The 15,118-nt window shown below is 38.6% G+C and overlaps 2 long non-coding RNA genes across 2 annotated transcripts in view; one reads left to right on the top strand and one right to left on the bottom strand.

The window, feature by feature from the left end:
- The first annotated feature begins 701 nt into the window (after positions 1-701).
- LOC134215509 (uncharacterized) overlaps positions 702-15,118 on the top strand; it is a 41,458-nt gene continuing 27,041 nt past the window's right edge. Inside the window, exon 1 of the long non-coding RNA XR_009980197.1 lies at positions 702-832. This is a non-coding gene — a long non-coding RNA (uncharacterized LOC134215509). The remainder of the gene's footprint in view (positions 833-15,118) is intronic.
- LOC134215508 (uncharacterized) lies at positions 13,529-14,628 on the bottom strand. The gene is made up of 4 exons (XR_009980196.1): positions 14,508-14,628; positions 14,249-14,439; positions 14,055-14,184; positions 13,529-14,000 (listed from the first exon to the last, which is right to left on the bottom strand). It is a non-coding gene; the product is annotated as an uncharacterized LOC134215508 (long non-coding RNA).

Below are 15,118 nucleotides of genomic sequence, written 5' to 3'. Positions count from 1 at the left end.
TGTTTTCTTTAGTTTAAGTTCACATTATTGAGGCAAAAATGATATATGTCACAGCAAAAATTATTGTAAATTGCATTGACGTAATTTACACGATGTAACGAAAAAGCAATGTAAACACTAATAAAAGATGTAATACAACATAATTTTATGTGTATTATTACATCCCTTCAGAATTACACAAAACTAAAACTTATCGATTAGCTGCACGTTGCATTTAATATTATTATTTAATAAAATTAATATTTGTAATATTAATTTTTTTCAATGGGATATCACATAAAAACAGATGCAACCAAATGATTCTCAACTGTTTGTGTATTATCAGTTTCGCTGGTAACAAAACGCGCCAATCAGTTTTTAAGCACCTTTTAAATCGTCGCCAATATCATTATTTTCAATCTGTGGTAGTTCAAAGCCAAATTATGAAAATATGCATGAAAATAGTACAATATTTCTGGAAATAATGTGATTATTTAAATCAAACAATTTTATTCACAGTTGATCTGTCAGATCTTATGGACATTTTTGCTGGCGACGATTTGCTTTGCGACGATTTCAAATAGTCACGGCCGATAAGGTGGGAAACTGATAATATTATTACACAAATTGGATGTAAAATCACAAACAAAGATATTGCAATTTTAAATCTAGCAACACTGTCTCAGATTTCGTTTCACCTCGGTCGTTCGGTTCAGTCGGTTCAGTCAGTGCAGTTACGGAACTTTTGTCGGTCGATTTTCACTTTGTTTTTCGCGTTTCCACGATATTAAAGCGGATTTTTTTTAGGAAAGTGACGAATTTCAAAAGGAACAAGGTGGTGCCGCTAGCAAAGGTAAGTTTAATTGTAAAACTAATGAAAAATGAATATTTACATCGCAGCCGAAATTTTCTAACCTGTTTTGCCTTTCTCGTACAACAAAGTTGTACCGAGAAGGCTATCATTTCACTCCGAAAACGAACTTTTTATAGAGGACTCGTAGACCCATAGTGTTATATACCAATCGACTCAGTTCGACGAACTGAGCAAATGTCTGTCTGTCCGTGTGTGTGTGTGTGCGTATGTGTGTGCACACTGAAACATTAGCCAACTTTTCTAGTACTAAACCTTATTCAATTTTACCGCAGCAAGTTGCATTCGATGGAGAATGTGTTCTTTTTGTTCAGTATTGAATTTCAAAACGGCTGAACTTCGCAAAAATAGTAAATATTCAAATAGTTATAACATATGATGATTTCGGTATGAAATGCTCTCGGATGAAAAAGTTATGTTCTCCCAAGACGCACAATTCGAAACTGACAGCATTCAGTTTTATAACAAGTTCAGGCTCAGCATCATGATGTCACATGAAAAGGCCTTTTCCATCGTACACGGAAGAATAAGTAGCTACACAGAAAAACATAAACCCATAATGAGATATAAAATACCCATTTTAAAGTTTTATACACGGTAAAATTGGAATACTAATTTTCGGAGTAATACTTTTAAATCAATTTAGAGAATATTGCTCATATCTAAAAAATGCGATCCTTAATAATATTTATTATTACCGAGGGTATTTTTCACGTTTTCAAAATGTATACTTGACATTTTGACAAATGCATAAAAGTAGCCTTTACGAGGGAAGACATTTCCAGTGTAGTGTCATTGCCAAAATGGGATTTCACAGTTGTTCTTAATTTAATGGACTTAAAATGTCTAATGTTCACTCAGATTTCCCCTGAATTTTCCGAAGCATTTTTCATTTACACTAATAGAAATCCACACATTTTTATTGGCAAAAATCTAAAGAAATTTACAACTAAATTTGATGTGTGCGTTAATAACCACCCGCTATTGGAAAATCCACATAAAGGTTATTAGTTAACAAGGTTTATGAGTGTTTCCACATACACACCCAAAAAAATCTGCACGTTCTTTCCACCTGAAAAAATACGTAGATTTTTTCCACCTGCAATTCACGTAACTTTTACCTGATGTTCCGATAGAAATATAATTCTACGTGAAAATCAGGTAAGTTCTACCTGAGCTTTGGATGGAATTCACCGGACACGTAAGTTTCACCTGAATTTTCTGAAGCATTTGCAGCTACGTGTGCACGTAAAATGTACCTGAAAATTCAGGTGGAAACAACGTTTAGATTATTTGGAGTGCAGTATACCCCCGCTGATCCGACAAATGTATGGCCGGACTATCGGGGTTTCTCTCGTTAATCCGACTGTCAAATCCATACAAATGAACCAAAACAAAATCACAGCACACATTTGAAAACTGACAGCATAATGTGTTTAAATGGGTGTTGATACTTTTTAATCCGGAAAATTCCGAATTAGCGAGATCCGAACTAACGAGTCGTCGGACTAGCGAGGTCCGGATAAGCGGGGGGATACTGTATATGCTATGCAAACTCATATAGCCGTTATGTGGGAAATGCTATAGTCAAAATTTATGTGTGCTAGGGTCTGTTCACAAATTACGTAACGCTTTTGGAGGTAGGGGGAGGTCCAACTTGCGTTATACCAGGAACTAATTAACCTAATTAACTAATTAATGAAGATTACGTAACAGTTCTCGTCATTGAGGTTTGGCCGAAGTTTTGCCGCGCGCACAATGTTCTGGAGTTCTTCTCCCATTGATAGAAACAGCAGTTGAGATCGACGTACCGGGTCAAACGCGTTGGAGAGAGAGGCAGCTATTTCAAAATTTTCAACGTACTTGGACCACTCTTCCCACATTTTGTTTGCAGGAACTCCCTTCGGAAACGGCTTTATCTGGTCCCATCTGATATTCATATTCGTGACATTCCCAGTGGCGTGTGAAGATGATGTTATCTCCCGAGAACAGCTCCAACTTCCATCCGCGTCGTCGCTCTTCGGTCTCACGTCCTGACGGGCCTTGGTAATAGTGGACAACTCGTTGATAACCTTTTGCATCTCATCTACCTGCTTTCTTAACGCCTCATTTTCTCGGTTTGGATCGACAGTATTATTGTAGTGGTCGTACTGGTTATCAGTATTTTCGTTCTGCAGATACCGGTAGTTGAAGAAATTCGGAGGGCGAACGTACCTTCCTGCTTCCGATGTCTCGTTTTCGTTTTCGCCTTCATCAACCTCGGAATGATTTCTCGTAGGCTGAACCACTCGAACAAATCTGCCGTCAGTCGACATCGTTTACTTTGTTTTCACTCGTACAAATTTTAATTTTCCTGAAAATAACAACATGTATGTACCAAACAGGCATTTGTATTTTTTTATCTAGTCTGATTATGTGTTTTGCTATCGATTGTTTGGTTGGACTATGTATTCCAACTATGCTTTGTACTTCGTAGAATTACTTAATGAGACATGTTATTGAATACTTTTTCTGTATTTACAGCCTTGAAAAATAAGCAAGTCTTGCGTCATCGGAAAAACCAAGCTTGATGCATATACCAGGATGTGGCACTCAGAGCATTCGATGGTTGTTTTGATACGGGACTTAAGTCACATTTGGTGATTGCTTTAAAATAATATCCAAAGGATCTCGGCATCTGTTTTCAATGCGTCATTATGATTTCCAGACGATAATCCCACTACTCTATTAAAGAAACTTGTGCGGTTTTTCAACGCATTATTAAAGGATTATTGAATTACTAGACGGTTGTCCCAACACGTCTATCAAGAAATATCTGGCTGTTGTCCCAACTCGCCAATCCAAGATATTATTGACCGTCATTGCGGAATGCTACTTGAAGTATTCAAGGCGGTTGTCCCAACACGCCATTCCAAGATTACTGTACGGTTATCCCAACACGTACATCTTAGAAGGTCTGGCTGTTGTCCCAACTCGCCAATCGATAACTTTATTTGCCATTATTGCGCAATACTACTTCAAGTAATCAAGGCGGTTGTCCCAACACGCCATCGACAATAATGGACGGTTATCCCAACACGTACATCTTAGAAGGTCTGGCTGTTGTCCCAACTCGCCAATCGAAAATTTTACTTGCCATTATTGCGAAATACTACTTCAAGTAATCAATGCGGTTGTCCCAACACGCCATCGAAAATAATGGACGGTTATCCCAACACGTCTATCACAGAAGCTTTCACCGTAGAACCAGTAGAAAATATCATTGACGGTTGTCCAAACACGCCAACTCAATGAACAGATGACGGTTCTCCTAACACGTCAGATTACAACAAACACATAAAGACCTCACTCACTATTAATACATCATTGAAAACATCTCATCGTAAGTAGAATAACTATATGTTTCTCCTTTAAAACTGCGTGTTAATTGTACTCTTCGCAACTTATTTACGCTCGTTTACAATTCTCAAATCCATTTGTCTTGATGACATTACACGACCACTACTGTTCCAAACAATGCGGCGTTCGACGCCATTTTGTTTTTCAGAAAACAAACGATTTCGGATCTTCGCGATTTCCATTGCATTAGCACTTATTTCTCTTTAGAAATTCCGGTCCTGTCACGGTCGCCAGAATGTTTGACTCCAAACATTTAAGCTGTGATCATGTGAAGCCATCATTTGACCGAAGCACTTCAATAATTATACGACTCGGGAAAATACCCCGTTTACTGATGTGACTGAACTGGACTTACCTCGACGAACGCTCACGACGCAATGGCGTTCTGAGTGGCTTGGTCGATGGATGTGGAGGAGGCGGATTCGGAAGTTACTTTACGCTACGGTGCAGGGATGCCAACACCATGAGCCTCATTGGCGATTGTGTGGGGGATAGGAAACATGTAATGAACGTTAAGCTCATTTCACACCACACAGGGATTCCGACGGAAATATTTCGGGATTCCGAAGGGTATCCCTTCGAAATTCCGAAGGGGAATTCTTTTGAGAATCATTTCGGAATTCCGACGGGAATCCTTCTGGGATTCCGACGGGAATACTTTCGGAATTCTGACGGGAATACTTTCGGGATTCCGACGGAAATATTTCGGGATTCCGATAAGAATCCCTTCGAGATTAAGAAAGGAATTCTTTCGGGACTCCAAGGGGAATTCTTTTGAGAATCCTTTCGTGTTTCCTACGGGAATCTTTTCGAGATTCCGACGGGAATACTTTCGGGACTCCGACGGGAATACTTTCGGGATTCGTACGGGAATACTTTCGGGATTCCGACGGGAATTCTTTTGGGATTCCGATGGGAATCATTCCGGGATTCCAACGGCAAACCTTTCTTGATTCCCATGGAATTATTAGTTAGTTATTAGTTCCTGACTAAAGTATACTAGGTATGAATGAACATTAGGGTGGTTCAAAAAATCGATTTTGCTCCACAGTGCTCATCTGGTTCTTTACTATGTTCTGAGTGTCCTCTGAAAATTTGAGCTCATTTGGATTAAAACTGATTTAGCACTAGCCGTTTCAAGTTTGCATGCAAATTAGTATGGGGAAATTTATTTTTTCATTATACTGTTAATGACGCTTCTCCATTAAGCGCAGGTTAAAAGAAAACCTACACTGCTAAAAATAATACTCAACAGCTTTCACCCAACAAAAATCGCATGTTGATTAATCGCCCCAATAATTAGTAATCGAATTTAATCTATACTGTAGTTTTCTGGAGCTAATTGCATAACTCATCAACAGGCAACATTGCTGCTCGTGGCGCGAAAGATAGCACACACAAATTCAAGCTACTATGTTGCACTGCACATTTTCAGTGATGCCCTCAAAGAAGTTTAACGATCATGGCTAATGCAACGTACACACCAGTCAAGTAGTTCGACGAACTTTGACTCCGCCCTCACGAAAACGCTTCGGTTGCTGCTTTGTTTGAACGTGTGTGAAGTTGTTCGAACAACCATTTGACAGTTGGCGGCTCGGTTGGAAAAAATTAAAACGGTTTGATTTTGGTTTGAGTTGTCGGGGGTGGAGTCAAGGTTCGCCGAACATGTATGAGCATTTGTAGTGAAGTTGCACAAACCCCCATATATTTTTTGATGGTTGGTGCTCGAGTTGGTGCTTCGGTCGTTCGTGTGTGATATTGTTGGTCGAATAAATTGATTGTTCGTGTCGCTGTTGGTAAAACTGGATGGATGTTTGAATAAACGAGAGGTGGAGTTAATGTTAGTCAAACCGCTTGACCGTGTGTACGTTCCATAAAGATTCGCAACCTGTCTTAAAATCGATTACTAATTATTGAGTGATTAATCAACATGCGATTTTCGTTGGGTGAAAGCTGTTGAGTATTCCTTTTAGCTATGTAGGTTTTCTTTTAACCTGCGCTTAATGGGGGAACGTCATTAACAATATAAAGAAAAAAATAAATTTCCCCATACTAATTTGCATGCAAACTTGAAACGACTTGTGCTAAATCAGTTTTAATCCAAATGAGCTCAAATTTTCAGAGGACACTCAGAACATGGTAAAGAATCAGATGAGCACTGTGGAGCAAAATCGATTTTTTGAACCACCCTAATGAACATATAAATATTTATATATAAGTAGAAATCCATTTGATTTGGTCTATAGAATTGAACTGACTTATTTCTTTATAATTTTCAATTTCTATTCGGGATGCCGAAGAGAATGCTTTCGGGAATTATTTTCGAAATACGAAGGGAATCCTTCTGGGGTCCCGCAGCGAATTATTCCGGAATCACGCAGCAAATCCGTCTGGAATTCCGCAGGGAGCCTTACTGAGATTCCGCGAATCATTCAGGGATTCCGCAGGGAGTCCTTCCGATATTCCACAGGGGATCCCGCAGGGAATCCTTCCGATATTCTGCAGGGTATCCTTCCGGGATTCTCAGGGAATCCTTCCAAAACTCTGCAGGGAAACCTTCCGAGATTCTGCTGAAAATCCTTCCGAGATTCTGCAGTCCATCCTTCCGAGATTCTGCAGGGAATCTTTCTGCGATCCCGTATGAATTCCACGCGGAGTCTCGGAAGGATTGCCTACTGTATTCTGTAAATATTTACTTCGGGATCTTGGAGGGATTCGCTGCGATATTGGAAGAAATATCTGCGGAATATCGGAAGGATTCTCTTCGGAATGTTGCAATGGTTCCTTGCAGAATCCCTGAACTATTCCTTGTGAAATCCCGGAATCTCTTCGAAATAACGAAATCCCGTAAGGATACCCCTTGGTATCCCGGAAGGCTTCATTTCGGAATCCCGGAGGGATTTCCTTCGCAATTCTGGAAATATTCCATTCGGAATCCTAAAAGGATTTTTTTCTGGAAGATAAGACTTTATTCTGAATCCCTGTATGCTTTGCTTTGGAATCTCAAAGGGATTCACTACATAATTTGAGAGAGATTTCTATCGGAATACCTGTATAGGATTTCCATTAGGAATCACCGAAGTATTTCATTCGAATGTAACCATATATGAACCAGATTCCCTCAGAACACATTCCTATGGACTTTTTTTTTGCAAAATCATGAAGTTCGATAAGACGCAAGACAGGTTTCGGAATTGATCAAAAAGTGGCCACTTCCCCCAGGGAACCAACGTTCTGTGCTGTCCAACGAGCAGCTCGAAGTAGCTTGAAGTTATTCCCATCCCTCTCATGTCCGTTTGTTGACAAAAAAGAACGAGCAGGACGGGAACAACTTCAAGCTACTCATTGGATAGCATTATTGCAAAACAAGCTTCGATTTTAGTGAAAAAGAGCGTAATGAAAGAGAGTCTCTCATTTGGACATACGACGTTTTAAAAAATCATGCTAGAATTATTCTAATCTAATTAAGCATGGTCAAACATTTCACTGTGAATATTTTAAATTGCCTTAAAACATTCTTTGATGACATATAAGAAGTGTACTTGACCAAGATTTTTATTTAGAAATTTTTTTTTTTAAAAACTTTGTTTTTAAATGCAGATATCATATAAGAAAATCCAAGCTTTCACCAACTTTCACTGATTCATTTTATTTTTATAATATTTTTTTAGTCAAGTCTTTTGTTGGACTATAGTTTAACAGTGTGGGGGGTTATTTAGAGAAAAAGTCATAATAGAAGTCAAATTATGGCGTGCTGTTCTTGCCCGTCCTCCCCTATATAGTAGAAATACAAAAAGAATCCTGCAGAAATTCCATCTAGATTTTTTATGGGATTCGGAAAAGGATTCTGGCATTCTCAAAAACATGATTTTTCTTCAGAAACTTGTAAAAGTTCCATATGCAAAGCTTTCACGTAAGAACTCCAGTCAAAAGCCCTTAAATATTTTCTATTGAGATTTCTTTTTCAATGTTTATGGATTACAATGGAGTGTTCTATGATCTTATTCGGAACCACTGCGAGACGTTTAGAGTTTCATAGCTTTGCACCTGGCGGTTGTAGAACATGACACAGTGTCGATCCACTTGAACATTTTGACCAGGCTACTTGTAGGGACGGTGTGCCGAATTCGACTAGTTTAATAGGACTGTCAATAACGGGTATGACGATAAGTTCATAGATTGGGCTTATTAAACTGCTAAGACAACATCGAGCTGTTATGGTCCTTGGTTGGAGAGCGATGTAGACTTTAGTTGGTGAGCCCTCAAAAGTCGAAAGTAAGAAGAGCACTGACGCTGGCACCACCACTTCGAACCGTTCAAACTAGGGCAGCGGTGGTCGGACTCGGAGGGCACCGGTGGCTTAAAGTTGTCCTCTTAGCTGCAGCTTGTTTGGAGATGCCTACTAATGGGCATCTTGTTTGGAGATGCCTACTAATGGGCTAACCGTGCGCTTCTGCTCAGTTTGCTGCGAGTCTCGTCTAAGGTCAGTTCACTGATGACGATACTTGCCTTGGCCGCATCCGCATACTTGTGGATTGTTCCGGTGCTGCAATAGAGCAGCACTAGCAGGGATAAGCCTTTTTTCGTCGACAAAGTTATCCATTCTGAAAAATCAAACTAATTTTGGTTGTTCCAACATTTGTTTGTAGCAATCCTTTTGATAGAACGTATAACTCGGGTCATTTTCCTATCCGGAATTCATCAGGGGCATTCTTGTTCCGAGTGGCTGTACTGATCTCGTCCGCCGGTACACGCCTTCACGACTTGAAGACAAAAGAAAATAATAGCAATATTGCCTGTACACAAGGAACGCGTCTCCAATCTCATAGCTTATAAGGGCTTTTGAATTTCTGATAAGTGTTGATCCACTGCAACGATGATTGTATTCAGAATGTTGATTGGTTGCACGACTGATTTATCAGATTAAACTGAATTCCTCTAGGGTGGATTGCTGGTTGACGGTAAAGCTGCAAAAAGAATAAAGTGTATGTTAGATGGGTTGTGGATGAAGTTAATAGTAAGTAAAATACACTAGCGCTTCCTTGCCTTAATATAAAATTTAAACCAACAGGATATCGTACTCGATAAAATTACAATTACAATAGTCCAATGCGCAGCTCGAAGCTGTTCCCGTCCTACTGTTTCTTTTTTTGTCAACAAATGGACATGAGAGCGATGGGAATAACTTCGAGCTGCTCATTGGACAGCATTAATATGTGGTAATCCAAAATCTGCGCGAGTGCGGGGGATTATTAAAATCATAAACTTTATACTCATGATTCGCGACTATTTCAAAAGCAGCCTCGAAATATTTTCTAGGCTAAAAAACTCGGCTTCCTCGGTCTAGAAGATGGCCAAATCCAAACTAAAAACATATGACTCACCTTCCCTGGTAGCTCGCCTGCAGCGAGGCCTACAGTAACTTCACCATATAGGTATTCGTCATGGTTTAAATGTTGATCCCGCATTATCGACAGCTCGGTGGCTAGCACTTCACACTTCCGAAATTCAAATCGGAACGATCCTTGGCGTAGCTGGTACAGTAGATGGTTCTGGTTCATGCCATGTAGCAGTGGTCTTGTTCGCGCGCCAGAAATTCCGGTTTGAATAATTCCGCCAGCGCCAGTATGCATCATACCACGGAATTAATGTTTACTGTTTTGCGATTGTTTATGAGGAAAAACCGGAAAAACGAAAAACGTAAATAAATAAAACCTCAAGGATGAGGTTAAAATCTGTCAAAACTTACAGCAAAAAAGTCTACACTTCCCAAAACACTTTCAAATAAATTCACCGAAATGTGAGTAAAATACACTAGCGCCTCTGGCGGTGCTGGTCTCGTCAGCTCTTCTGGGTTGCATGAATTTTTAATCGGTTCTTCGGGACACTCACGTCCCGGTTATTAGTTCCTGGTTATACTTTGTTACACTAAAAGGTGGGGGAGGGGGTGGGTACTACCAAATGTTACGCATAACGCGAATGAAAATCTATTTGAATGTTTTGCCTTTCTCGTACAACAAAGTTGTACTTAAAGGCTTTCATTTCACTCCCAAAACGTACTTTTTATAGAGCGCTTGTAGACCCATAGTATTATATACCATTCGATTCAGCTCGACAAACTGAGCAAATGTCTGTCTGTCCGTGTGTGTGTGTGCGTATGTGTGTGCACATTGAAACATTAGACAATTTTTCTAGTACTAAACCTGAATCGATTTTGCTACAACAAGTTGCATTCGATGGGGAATGTTTTCTTCTTGTTCGCTATTGAATTTCATAATGATGGCACGGCGCAAAAATAGTAAATATTCAAAGAGTTATGAGACATCATTATTTCGTAACAAATAAGCTATCGATTTTCTAGGTTATGTTCTCCCAAGACACAATTTATTTATACACGGAAGAAAAAAAAATTCACAAAGAAACATAGAAACCCATTAATGAGTTAAAAAGTACCTATTTTAAGATTTCATGTATACACTGAAAATTCTAGTTTATTTTTTCAAAATGACCTACACGCTTACTTCAGTCTACCCAAATATAGGTGAAGAGTACCTATAATCACCGAAAAGTGCACATACCTATTTATGGGTGAAGTGGCGGTTACCTATATATGGGTAGTTTACCAAGAAGGAATTTATACACTGCCGTAAAAAACCTTCCGAAGTTCATTAACTTGCCTTATGAAATTTAGCCACAAGGAAAAGGAATGAAAATCATAAGGTAGCTTTATGAAATGGGATGAACTTTGGATGAATTTGAACTAAATGAATACATTTGTTTTTCATAAGATCGCCATAGAAATCCATAGAGCCACCTTATGAAATTTCATAAGTCTGTGTAATGGAATTCTTATGATCACAGCAAGAAAATATTTTTGTTAAACACATGGAAACATAAGAACAATTTTCGGATGTACGTAGCATATAATTTAATTAGGATTCAGATCTATTCAGTTGAACTAATATCTATGTTAAACATTAATTAAATTATCAAAAGGTACAAATAAAATGAAAAATTAAATTGAAATTAAGTACGAAACGAAAAAAAAATCAAATTAAAATCAATTGATGGTAATGGCTGTGTCACTGCTCGTCCGTTTTGATCGAATAATCAATATCAACTATGGATTGGACATTTTTTTGACCATTTGACCCATTTCTTGATTGTCGATATTTGATTCTAGCGACATTGCTTCTCTATTGATGGTCATCACGAAACAACAAGGAGGATCCTGTAGAAATGAGTGGCCGGGAATCCATTCGTAGACAACGAAAGTATCTGCAGAAAGAAAAATTTTCTAAATTAAAATCTCTGTAAACATGGATTCAATTTGAGGATTGCGCGCATATCAAATTCTAATTGCAACACTTTATAATCATTTTTATTGCATAATACTTACGTAAACATCGTAAAGAGTCCCAATGCCTCAATCCGATGATAATAACGGAGGCACGGCAATTGCTGGGTAAAGCGTACCATTGGTACTTCACGTACCTGAAGGAATAAAATAGACCCCATCTCGCGGTCCTTAGCCTCTTATCCAGCAACTCCTATCCCTACCTCCCCGTGGTGCTGGCCGGGATACGAGCAACCTTAGAGAAGATCGGGTAACCAACCCCGGTGAGAACTTTGGTCGTATGCTGACAGGGAAGAGGGGGTTTGCTCCTATCCGGAGGTGCAAAACTTACTGAGCGTCTGTTCTCCATGTCAGGTTCGGCTCACAACAGTGTCTGTTCTCCTTGTTAGGGCGGCTGATCATCGAAGCGTCCAAGAAAATGGCCATTCGCAGCACCTACTTCCAACACAGCCTCCCGTATCGGTACACCTGGAGATCACCACTGCAGACAGAATCACGAATCGACCACGTTCTGATTGATGGAGGGCTACGACATTATCGACGTCAGGACATATCGTGGCGCTAACATCGACTCTGACCACTATCTGGTGATGGTTAAACTGCGCCCAAAACTATCCGTCATCAACAATGTTCGACGACCGCCGCGGTACGACCTAGAGTGACTGAACCGTGTATTGTGGCGTTGTGTTGTTGGTTCAGTGTTATCTGTTTAGATGTAGAGGGATTTGATCGATCAGCATACCGTTGCCTGATTCCAGTGGCTGTTTGCAGTTTCGAGGTTATGTCTCTCTAGGACTTCCGTGGTCATTACAAATTCCAACGTATGGTTCACTTGGCTTGAAGAGAGCCGCCACGACATTTTTATAGAGAATGCTGGTCCAATCTCGAATTTAATTACCCGCATGGAAACGGATGTATATTTGTACATGTCTGTAGAAATATACGAATCTAACCAGGATGCTTTTCCGCTTTAGAAGTTTCCGGCGATTGATCCCAACCATGTATACAAATTGTTCTGCAATAAAATCTTCAAATAAATTCATATTATATTCCGTAGGTATTCCAAGGTCTATACTTGAACCTAGAGGCCTGAATAAGAGAAACGCGGATAGAAAATATGACTCTGCCATCACTGCATTTAATATCCTTCATCAGAGAACAACATATGAAAAGGAAGAAATGGTTTATGTAGATAAAATCTCACAATCCGCTATTTTATCTGTCCACATCACATAACAATAGAATCCAATAAACAATGGAATTTCATTTCATAATATATAAATGACTTGCATATATTATTGCAAACTAATGTAAAAAACATTCAATTTTGTTTATTGAAAAATGACATAAAATCGAATTTGGCCGTTTTCAGTATTTGAGCCAACATTTTGGCTGCTTGACAGGTCTCCTGCTCGATTGGCTGCTGTTTTTTGACGGTTCGATTGGCGGCACATACCTATCCGCGTTTCTCTTATTCAGGCCTCTACTTGAACCTATACTTACTTATTATCTAGCGGTTGCGAATAATTAGCAAAGTTCGCTCAAAGTTTCTAAAAAAGATGGCAAAAGCAATCCATTTTTGTTTGACAACTGTTTTTAATTTTTTCACCAGGATGAACGTTGAAATGAACATCCCCCATTCATAAGACTACCTTATGATTGATTTTCACAAGAAATGTCAATGAATTTCATAAGGCAGACTTATGGCTTTCGTCGGTACCTTATGAAATGAAAATTAATGAATTTATATGGTTTCATAAGGCAAAACTTATGGAAATCAAAATGTTTTTTCCGCCAGTGTAGGTGAATTTCACCCAAATTTGGGTGATTATTTTAGCTTTAATTTCAGAATTTCATTTCATTTGGTTCAGAATGTTTAAAATATAAATAATTGAACACATTTCAAATCAATTTAACTTTATTATTGACATCATCGTTGTTTACACAAACATGATGGAATATGGTGGCAGGGGACGGTCCTATACAGCAAAGCGAAGTTAGTGTTCTTTCAAATTCTGATCACCTGAACACTGATAAATAACATATGATCAACAACATAATCCTCAGTGCAGTTTCGGGCGCCTTTTGTTGGAACCGAGTCATGATGGTCGGAGTGGAAACACATCAATAGCAGCATCGGGTATTAACAATATACATATTCGGCATATCGGGTAGCATTCGAAGCCTCGTTCGAAGCATAGGGTAACGAATCTCAAACTCCTTGTGAAAATACTCCGTAACTGGCAACAGATGACAATGGATCGGATTTAGGTCAGACCGCTGGTCAGGCATTCTCTTCAATTGATTGTTTTGGTTGTCCAATACTTGGATTCTATCCGCGTCAACTATTGAAAACACTTGTTGTGCTGTCCCCTCGAACGTCGAATGTTTGTCCTGCGATAGAAAACGATTTTAAAACCGTGCGTTAATTAGCGTAATATAACTTACCTTCCAGCGAAGCAATGATATAAAATATAATCAACCGACGTATAAAGACCAAACAGGATTTCCGTTTCGTAGCAGACTTCATAGTGACTACCTATTTGATTGAGTGGAAATCTTTTCCCAAAATATACATCTGTAAAGTTACAATGATGTGATGGAGTTAAATAGAATAACAATCCTCTTATGAAAAAACTTACATGTTATTAGAACAGATACACTGGCTGTGGATTAGCTGAGCTCCTGTATTCCGTTAGATCAGTGTTCCGAGAACGAGAGAGCAAAAAAAGTTCGGATTCACATCTGGGTCGTAGAGTCGCCTGCTGCTGGAGTTCCTTAGGAGCACACTTGGGATGTGGGATAACACACTTTTTCGTGCTTTTTCCACTACCTAGATGAGTTTATGCAATAGAACAATCAATTAATAATTTGGTAATCAACAAGGTTATATTTACTTACCATTATTAGTAAGTAATTTAGTTGATTTTGTTCCTATTCCATGAAGATAGTTAAAAATTTTCTGGAGCTTTCTATCGGAGACTTTTAAATAACGTAACAGAAACATAAACAATATTATTTTTTCACCCAAATTTGAGTACGTTTATTCACCCATATATTGGTAAAGTCCCTTTTCTCATAATATTGGTAAAATTGACTAATTTTCTCGGTAAAGTTTACCTATAATATGAGTGAAACTTTACAATACTCAAATATGGGTGAAATGATTACCCATAAATAGGTAAACTGATCTAAGCGTGTAAGAAACATATTTTCATGAATGAATTTTAATATTGCGATCAACAGACCAATATGATAGCTTTTGATTGCAGTACACAAATTAATTCATGAATAAAAGGTGACATATGTTCTTTTTAAATGTTAAGCGTCATTTCTGCCATTTCTTTCCCCTACACGCTTAGATCAATTTACTTATTTATGGGTACTCATTTCACCCATATTTGGGTTTTGCAAACTTTACTTATATTATAGGTAAAAAATACGGAGTTTATCGGTAAATTTCACCTATATTATTGATAAAGGGGCTTTACCGATATTTGAGTAAATGAACT

This window comes from Armigeres subalbatus, chromosome 2, assembly GCF_024139115.2.
Source record: "Armigeres subalbatus isolate Guangzhou_Male chromosome 2, GZ_Asu_2, whole genome shotgun sequence".
Taxonomy (NCBI): Eukaryota; Metazoa; Arthropoda; class Insecta; order Diptera; family Culicidae; genus Armigeres; species Armigeres subalbatus.
The sequence above is the reverse complement of the archived record's forward strand: the minus strand, read 5'-3'. Positions and strand labels throughout refer to the sequence as shown.